This window comes from Somniosus microcephalus, chromosome 17, assembly GCF_052327205.1.
Source record: "Somniosus microcephalus isolate GS21.2 chromosome 17, FLI_Smic_1.0, whole genome shotgun sequence".
Classification (NCBI taxonomy): domain Eukaryota; kingdom Metazoa; phylum Chordata; class Chondrichthyes; order Squaliformes; family Somniosidae; genus Somniosus; species Somniosus microcephalus.
The window spans coordinates 37,341,663-37,351,935 of NC_141003.1; the positions used below are offsets into that span (position 1 = coordinate 37,341,663).

Here is a 10,273-nt window from a genome sequence, read left to right on the forward strand (position 1 = left end):
ATACTCTGTCTAAGCAATGATCACGTGCGTTCGACCGGTCCCTCCGGTCACCCCGACCAGAACCTTACAACTCCTTACTCGGTGATCCCACTTCTGACACCACTGTAAGATCCAGATCACAGGCCACACAGATTACCCAAAAGAGTTTTAGAAGTTGTAAGGCTTTTATTAAAGAGCTACAGTTTCAAAACATAATCAGATATTACATATGGTTTAAGCCAAGTATAATAGACATACAACCCGTGACAGTAGGAGCGATCTACGACTCCCGAATCGGAATGCCACGACCGGACGGACGGGGAGGCAGTACGGTGGTCTCAGATTGGGTGGACTCCTGCAGTCTGTGGCAGTGGTCACTTCCGTTGGGTCATCTCTCAAGCTGTTGGAGGTGTTAGGACATCAGCCACTTCAGAGGCTAAACTTGACCAAGGTGTTCGGCCTTCGCCCCTAACTGCCCGATTTCCTCTCGTTCATCTATATTTATAGTTATTTCGGTGGGCTGATAATCACCTGGTGTCAATCATTTGATCCCCCATCCTATTGTCCAATTGTGAAGCAGGAAGGCATCCCTCGCCGTCCCTTTCTGCATGACTGACAAGGCCTCCCTCTTATCTTTCTGAGGAATGTTTTGTTATGTTTCTTTAAGGACATTTTATGACTTTTCGGCTCCATTTTTGTCTATTATCCCCCACCCTGTGTTGTTTTGCATTTTATGATTCCCTTATCACTTCTATTTGTCTTTTGATGCTTGATATTCAACCTTGCTGGCATTCCTGCTATCTGTTCCCGGCTGCGTGTTGTCCGTCTCTGTTCTAAGAATTAAAATCCATCTTTGAATCTAACAGCTATTTCTTACAGATTCCCTTCTTTGAGACGGAAATATCCTGATAGAGACATAGGAAAATAGAAGATAGGAGCAGGAGTAGGCCATTCGGCCCCTCGAGCCTGCTCCGCCATTCGATGCGATCATGGCTGATCATCCAAATTCAGTACCCTGTCCCTGCTTTCTCTCCGTATCCCTTGATCCCTTTAGCTTTAAGAAATATATCTAGCTCCTTCTTGAATGTATTTAATGAATTGGCCTCAACTGCCTTCTGTGGTAGAGAATTCCACAGGTTTACCACTCTCTGGCTGAAGAAATTCCTCCTCATCTCAGTCCTTACCCCTTATCCTTAGACTGTGACCCCTGGTTCTGGACTCCCCTGCGTTCGGAAACAGCCTTCCTGCATTTAGTCTGTCTAGTCCTGTTAGAATTTTATAAGTTTCAATGAGATCCCCACTCATTCTTCTAAACTCTAGCGAATATAAGCCTAATCGACCCAATCTCTCTTCATACGTCATTCCTGCCATCCCAGGTATCAGTCTGGTGAATCTTCGCTGCACTCCCTCCATGGCAAGAACATCCTTCCTCAGATAAGGCGACCAAAACTCCACACAATACTCAAGGTGTGGTCTCACCAAGGCCCTGTACAACTGCAGCAAGACATCCTTGTTCCTGTACTTGAACCCTCTCGCTATGAAGGCCAACATACCATTTGCCTTCTTAACTGCCTGCTGCACCTGCATGCTTACCTTCAGCGACTGGTGCACAAGGACACCCAGGTCTCGTCGCACTTCACCTTTTCCCAATCTATTGCTGTTCAGATAATAATCTGCCTTCCTGTTTTTGCCACCAAAGTGGATAACCTCGCATTTATCCACACTATACTGCATCTGCCATGCAACTGCCCAATCACCCAACCTGTCCAAATCATACTGGAGTTTCTCTGCATCCTCCTCACGGCACACATGCCCACCCAGCTTTGTGACGTCGCAAACTTGGAGATATTGCATCTAGTTCCCTCGTCTAGATCATTAATAAATATTGTGAATAACTAGGGTCCTAGCACCGATCCCTGCTGTACCCCACTAGTCACTGCCTGCCACTCGGAAAAAGACTCGTTTATTCCAACTCTTTGCTTCCTGTCTGCCAACCAGTTTTCTATCCAAGTCAGTACCTTTACCCCCAATCCCATGTGTTTTAACTTTGCACGCCAGTCTCTTATGCGGGACCTTATCGAAAGCCTTCTGAAAGTCCAAATACACCACATCCACTGCTTCTCCCTTATCTATGCTACCAGTTACATCCTCAAAAAATTCCAGTAGATTAGTCAAGCACGATTTACCTTTTGTAAATCCATGTTGACTTTGTCCAATCCTGTCACTGTTTTCCAAGTGCTCTGCTATTACATCTTCTCACAATCGGCTCTTGAATAATCTAGCTAGTTCTTATTGCTCTCTCAACTTGGGCGTTAGTTTGTAGGGAGTGTTGAAGATTTCTCCCTTCCTTACAGTCCATTCCTTTGAGGAGAAGGAGCAACCTCTGACCCCTTACTCAAATTCAATTCACTGTTCCGGTGTTCCAATTCTGCCCCGCCTGGGATCTCCTCTGTTTCTTCTATCTTTCCTGGTGTTACCCCGCCTGGGATCTCCTCTACATTGCTTCTGATCTTCTCTTTGGGTGTGCTCAATTAATTTGTTAGTGCTGGTTAGTCATAGGCATGAGTGTAGAATTGGCTTATGTATCAAGGTCTTACTCCACATGTTACATATATCAAATACACTATCATTACAAGTTGGAGAACTACCAGAGCATGTGAAATAATACAAACATAAGGGTGTGCTGATGTATTAAGCCTAATATCCCACCAGTGTGAGTTGTCCCCTATGCTGTCAATTTCAATATCTATTCTCGAGTTGTCTTGCACCAAAACATAAAATTGCTTAGGGAGGAGTTCAGTCGCATCATGAGCTCACTGAAACCCTTAGACAACAGAGGAATGTAGTATCCGAATTGTGCCACATAATTGTGCAGCTCATAATTAAGTATCTCATTGACTGTCAGTTTCAATTGAGCATAAGTTTCGATATTGAGTAAAACGTGTTGATTGATGGGACAGGTCCTGTTAGACCCGTAAAACATGGTAGTTGCGGTAGTAGTGACACAGGAGGCACCACCTAAACCACCTCATTACTGGATTTGTATTGGTTTTTCTCACGCTCTGTTACCTACAAAACACAATTATTACAGTCACAGGTTATAATTTAGTTTCACAATCATTTCAAGTGACATTGCAGTTTAATGTCTAATCAACAAATCACGGACTTAAAAGATTCTCCAGATCTCTCTTTTACTTGTATCCATCTTGTGGATAATTCTTACTAAACATGATTTCTCCTTGGACCTCAACTGTCTCAATCCAAATTCCATGTAACTCTCCACTTCAACTTCAATTTCAATCCCTCTAACTGGTACCAGTGTATTTAACTCTATTCTGGTTGTTTCATTAATTAGATAGTTTCTCGATGGAGTATGTGTCAATGCTTTAAAGGTTGTCTCGCTCTCCTGAACCACATTTACCATTACATGTTTTGCTGTTGTCAAGTAACTGAGCATGTCCGAGACCCGTTCTTCAGTGCAGATTCACCATACATTCCCGGATGGTAATTGCCTCACAAGTAACAAATCACATTTGCACACTCATATCGGTATCTCAATAACCTGCCACACGTGCCATCTGATACAAGTCTTTCTCGGGCTTTCAGATGATCCTATCAAAAGATTGTCTGGAGGTCTTTCTTTATCTTCCACTGCATGGTTCTGATGTATTGGGTAGTGGCCAGGCTATCAAATTCAGTTTTCTTAAAAAGTTCATTATAGGCAGGGACACAAATGTCTCCAAGAGAAAACTATAAATTTATTAAACTTAACTACACTTTCCTGACTTTCACTAGAAAGTTTGGAAAATTCTCAATTGGCGATGTAATTCTCCTGTTTCTATCTCACACACTCAATCACTTCCTCTCTCCATTTTACACATCCTATTAATTACTATTCATATCTCATTCATGAGCCCTGGAGGAACTTTACTGTCCAGTGCAATATTTACAATTGAAAACATAGATCAAACATTCTCACTTGGTCCAAGTTATTAACACTTTTTATTTATCATTATTTTAGAGGATCTTATATTGTCCCAAAAATAACCCAATAAGTGTCTGAGTGCATTTTGTTATTACATAATTTTCCTTCTGTCACTATAGGGAAATATTAACTTAAAATTAAGAAACTTAAATTTAATAATGTCCAATATCTTTAAATTTCACACTAAAGTTGTTGCTTGGTGAACATAAACAGCTGTCAGTGGAAAGGGTTAACTCCTTTGCACGTTTTTAAGAAGGTGGAGCGAAACATTGTCAGGCGCACGCAATTGCATCACATCACGTAAAAAATTTTAAAACTTTCCCAATCGAAAAAGACAGTTGTGCTTTCACACTTTAACTAATCATGAACAGAACAGATAAAACAAAACAAACTAGCACATGCTTGCAGAACCAGTAAATTACGTCATATTTCTTATTGTCCTTTCTGCAGATGTCTTTCCAAAATACTGTAAAAACATTGAATATAACTGGAGAAAAATTAGTTTTTCACATTTATGCAAATCAAATCAAACTGCTTTGGAAGATTTCACCATCGCAACCGTGACTCCAAGGTTAAATGTTAGACTGAAACTTGGGGCTGAATTTTCCCGAAGCTGTCGGGAAGGAGGCGGGACTTCAGCTTTCGGGTTTTTGACCCGCCCACATTGACGTCCGGCCAATCCGCTCGATTTTCCCTTGGTTGGCCTTGTTGAGCCCGCCCAGATGAAATATCAGTGTCTCACAGCTGCTTGAGGCTGTGAAACACTGACAGTCTGATTTCTAAGATGAGTCCTTCTGCGCAGACTCATTTAGAAATCTCAGCAGCACTAAAAGCTGAAGGCTGTCACTTTTGACAGATCGCAGCCGTTCAGCTTTAAGCGCCGGCTGAGTGATGCGCTCCCGACGGCTACAGGAAGAAAGGCTGTTAAGGTAAGTACAGGTAAGTAAAAGTTCTTTAAACACTTTAGACACACCAAAAACACTTACCTTTGCACTCATGCGCCCATCACTCACCTGAGCATCGACATCGCGACCCCTCCAACTCATTCAACCCGACGGCCCACCTGCTCTGCCTGGCGTGGTTTGGAGCTGTTCGGAAACCCACACAAAACCCCTCAAAATGGGGATTAGGCTAAAAGCTGCCTGTTAACAGGCAGTTAATTGGCACTAATCCCTTCCCGCCTGCTTTCAGCGGGTCCCAGTGCGGGGCGGGTACCCGCCGCCCCTGAAACTTACGTGGGGCGGGGTTTTGGGCAGGATGGTGTCGGGACCCCCAAAGTCGGGATTTCCCCGGCCCCCCCCCACACACTTGAAACCCCACCTGACGGCTCCCCGAAAATCTAGCCCTTAATCTTTTGTTAAACAAACTTTTTGTTGCTCTTCTCAGTTTTTACACACCAGCTTAACTTAAATTGTAGTTCAAAGTTTTTTTTCCCAATTATTGTGGCACAATCTTATTCGCACATTCTTAAACCTTCCAAAATCCAAGACAAGACAAAAGTTTTTAAACGCTTTTAACACAGAGAAGTGGGTGGAGCTAAACCACACATAACAGAATCTTTCTTTTAAAGACAGACTTTTCAGACAAAAGAAATACTGTAACTTCTTAAACATTCATAGTCAGGAAAACATTCACACTTTAACACACATTTTCATACAAACTGAAATTCCAGCATTTTTTTAAGGTTCCTTTCACTCAGCAAATCTTGTGTTTTATTTGTCTCGACACAGACGTTAATAACTTCCATGTCGGTAAAGCTTTAAATTTCTCGTTTGTTTCTCTTTTTAAATCAGTGTCTCAGCAGCTTTTCCTGGCTTTCCAAATCCCTGTTTTTTTCCCTTCCTTTGCTGAGTTCTCAGATTGGTTAGCCTGCAAATTAGATCTTTTTCGTTCTTTATCTCTCCCTCTCTCTCCTGCACATTATGCTTTACCTCCTTCAGGCTATCAATCAGCTGTTCCCGGTGATAGCCAACGCCATTGTACTTCTGGTTTTACCTTTCAGCAAGCTCTTTACCGCTCCCTTCTTCCAGCGAGAATAAAACACTATACTCAGTCTAAGCAACGATCACGTGCATTCGACCGGTCCCTCCGGTCACCCCGACCGGAACCTTGCAACTCCTAACTCTGTGATCCCACTTCTGACACCACTGTAAGATCCAGATCACAGGCCACACAGATTACCCAAAAGGGTTTTTAGAAGTTGCAAGGCTTTTGTTAAAGAGCTACAGTTTTAAAGCATAATCAGATATTACATATGGTTTAAGCCGAGTATAATAGACATACAACCCGTGACAGTAGGAGCGATCTACGACACCCGAATCAGAATGCCACGACCGGACGGACGGGGAGGCAGTATGGTGGTCTCAGATTGGGTGGATTCCTGCAGTCTGCGGCAGCGGTCACTTCCATTGGGTCATCTCTCAAGCTGTTGGAGGTGTTAGGACGTCAGCCACCTCAGAGGCTAAACTTGACCAAGGTGTTAGGCCTTCGCCCCTAACTGCCCGATTTCCTCTCGTTCATCTATATTTATAGTTATTTCGGTGGGCTGGTAATCACCTGGTGCCAATCATTTGATCCCCCATCCTATTGTCCAATTGTGAAGCGGGAAGGCATCCCTCGCCGTCCCTTTCTGCATGACTGACAAGGCCTCCCTCTTATCTTTCTGAGGAATGTTTTGTTATGTTTCTTTAAGGACTTTTTATGACTTTTCGGCTCCATTTTTGTCTATAATCCCCCCACCCTGTGTTGCTTTGCATTTTACGATTCCCTTATCACTTCTATTTGTCTTTTGATGCTTGATATTCGACCTTGCTGGCATTTCTGCTACTGTTCCCGGCTGCATGTTGTCAATCTCTGTTCTAAGAATTAAAACCCACCTTTGAATCTAACAGCTATTTCTTACACCGGTGGTGTGTGTTCCACCAGAGGTGGGTCAGGAACTGCTCTCCCTCTTTCACTCCCACCCCACGGCCGGGCACTATTCGGCACTGGTACCCTTCTATAAGGTAGCATCCACAGCTTGGTGGCCTTCCACGAGGGCAACAATCAACCTATATGTGGCACGATGCCTACCGTGCCTGCAGCACAATCCTCCCAATCCTTCAAAGCGCGCCCCCACCTCAAGGGCCATAGACTCACCTCCAGATAGACTTCATTGGGCCACTTCCATAGGTGCAAGGCAATTTTCAGCATGCCCTAGTGGTGGTGGATCAATTCACTAAATGGATCGAAGCATTCCCCTGCCGCTCCAACACCGCAATCACGGCAGTCAAAACATTATTAAATCATGTGTTTTGTAGGTGGGCAGTACCGGTACAAGTGGACAGTGATCAAGGTTCGCACTTTACCGGTAAGATTTTTACCCACCTGCAGGAAATGTTGAGGATAAAACACAAACTACATATTGCTCACCACCCCCAGTCCTCCGGAGGGGTCGAAAGGGGAAACAGGACCCTCAAGTTAATGTTAAAAAAAATTGTGTGCGGACCACCCCACTCAATGGGCTAACATGCTGCCAATGTGCTTAATGGCACTGAGGTCCACACCTCATAAAACAACAGGAGTCTCCCCATATCAGGCCATGATCGGGAGACTCATGAGAACGCCAGGCCAGCTAACACTAATGGGAATGAGCCCCTTGATAATGGGACCATGTAGTTCCAAGTGGCTGGAACAAGTGGTAGATCACACCGATCAGATGAATCAATTTGTGGCCACGAAATTGGGGAAGTCAAAAAGACAAATTAAAAGGTACTTTGACAAGAAAGTACGTCCCTTTGAGCATCAGGTGGGGGACACCGTAATGATTCCAAATTATGGGAAAAAGAAGCATGCCTTTAAGCCCAGGTAGTGGGGACCGCATACGATTATAGACTGAGTGAACCCCCCCCCCGCCCCCCGTTTATTTGCAGCTTTTTCCAGTTCTGACAAAAGGTCATCGACCTGAAACGTTAACTCTGTTTTTCTCTTCACAGATGCTGCCTGACCTGCTGAGTTTCTCCAGCATTTTCTGTTTTTATTTCAGATTTCCAGCATCTGCAGTATTTTCTTTTTTTTTTAAATACTGCACTGACCTTGTTTCCCACAGGACCATGATACGAATACAGGTGACACAGAATAATGCCATAACCAGCAGAGCTATACAAAAGCTAGGAGCCAGCCCATGTATTATCCGCAGCATTTTTGCCTTTGTATTAGCATATAAGAATGCAGTTGTTTGAGGAGAACGTGTGTTTGTGTGTGTATTGTTATGCCAGAGCACTGTACAGAGATAACATCAGCAAACACTTGCCTTGGCAAACTTCTTCAAAAAGAACACTTTAATCACAATTTTAAACAAAAATATAACCCTTTATACATTTTATTTTCGTACCGTCCCTTTTTCTCACATTCTCTCTTCTTTCTCTTGCCTAATTTTCTCATTTTTAACTTATTTTTAACTTTTTTCTATCTAATCTTCTCTATTTTTAGTCCTTTTATTCTCTAAAAATAACTCAAAGACTTCCCTTGCCCCTTTATTTCAACCTTCCATTCTGGAAGTGGGAGCAGCTTCAAAAAAAAAGATCTACAAAGGTTCTTTTTTCAGTAAATGGAAAGAATGACATTGGTTAATAATACACAAACTGTATCAGAACAGGAAAGGATACCCCAGATGAAGTAACATTAACTGCAGCGCAGTAAGAGTTAATGTGAAGAAAAAGTGAGGAAGGACATTTAAAATTAACATGAGTTAGAAATCCATTCAAACACACGGAACTGACTATTTTTAAGATGGACTTACTTCAAAATTTAAAACCAAAATCCAGACGTTACTGGCATTCAATGATTGCTTAGAAAAGCTCAGCTCCTGGATTCAGACAAAGCCCAGTGCTGGGTTGCCCGAGCACAGTAGTAAGGCAAGGACACCCTCTAGAGGCGTATTACAGACCTGACAAGATAAAATCATTTGAATGCCTGAAATATTTTAGCATACCTCTCAAGCTACTTGCTCAACCTCGCCCCGCGCCATTCCCTGCAGCATCAAATTGTTTCTTAAATAATTCCACGATTTTTGCCCCCAATACCATGTCTGGATCACTCTTTGTACGTAGGTTGATAGCAGACTTAAATTTACCTTTTTCTGGTTTAAACTTGTCTCCCCCTTGTCCTAATTTCACAATTTAAAGGATTTTTTTGGATTTACCTTTTGCATTCCCTTAATTATCCCTTTAAATTTTCTGCTTGGAAGAAGCATTTAGGGCAGCAAAGGCACAGAGTGCATGCTGGGCGTAGGAGCCACCAAAAGTGGTTCCGTTGTACTACAACTGAGCAAGTTCTGAGGGAGACAGCTGCCCTAGAGGACCTGTGTCAGACGGTGAAGGACCCAACATGAGAGATGGGGGGGTGAGGGGGGGGGTGTTGTGGGGGCCTTTAGTTGTCAGGTATGACACCTAGGCCTAGAAATTCGGTATAGCCACGTTTGGGGCGCTAGTCCTGGCGATGCGCAAAGTTTAGCGCCAGGCGCAATTTAGCGCCACCCATATTCGGTTGCAGCGCCCCTAAAGGTGATTGCAGCGCTAAATCAGGCACTGCACGCTACTCTTAAGGCGCTAACCCGGCGGCGCAACCCAATTTCGCCGCGGCGGGGCGCAGCGAGGGTGCTGTCAATAATCACTTTCCCTGAGACACAGTGGCGCCGGCCAGCTCTTAAAGGGGCAGGTCAATTGGCATCACCAGACACACTCACTGCCTTGTAGGCCTTCAAAGCGGTGGGAGCCTACCTGTGGCGCCCCAGCCTAGCAAGACATGGAAAGGGTGAGGCAGAGGGCGGAACGCCTCACTGATGGTGCATTGGATGCTTTGATTGGTGCAGTGGAATCAAGGCCAAGGGAGATGGTCAGAATGTGATTTATGTTTTGGACAGTCTCCCGGGTGTGAGAGGCAGTTATGTGTCAGTGTATTAGTTTTGCTTTCTGTTGCCATAGCTTTCTCATGTTTGAAGGAACCACATTTTGTGTAATGAAACACTTTCTTCATTTACAATGGCCATGCCTGCTATTTACATGCAGCTATGCCCTTCACAGGCTTGGGGGTATCAGACCGGTTCCATTCCTGTTCTTGGAATGGCAGCAAGCATTCCGTGAGAGGGGCCTAGAAGCTACTTCTGATCAGCCTCTGACGCACAGCCTGAGAAGAGCCGCTCGCGTAGAAGTTCAGGCCAGCAGCCATCTTCTCAGCCGCCGACAGAGATGTCCTGCACCTTATCTGAGGCTGCAGATCTGGCTGAAGCAGCTGGCACAGCTCAGTCACCACCTCCTTCCTAAATCGCAG

At 44.1% G+C, this 10,273-nt stretch overlaps 1 pseudogene; it reads left to right on the forward strand.

Annotated features, from left to right (window-relative positions):
- Window positions 1-7,491, forward strand: part of LOC147105646 (protein NYNRIN-like) — a 46,354-nt pseudogene extending 38,863 nt beyond the window's left edge.
- Window positions 7,492-10,273: the final 2,782 nt, after the last annotated feature.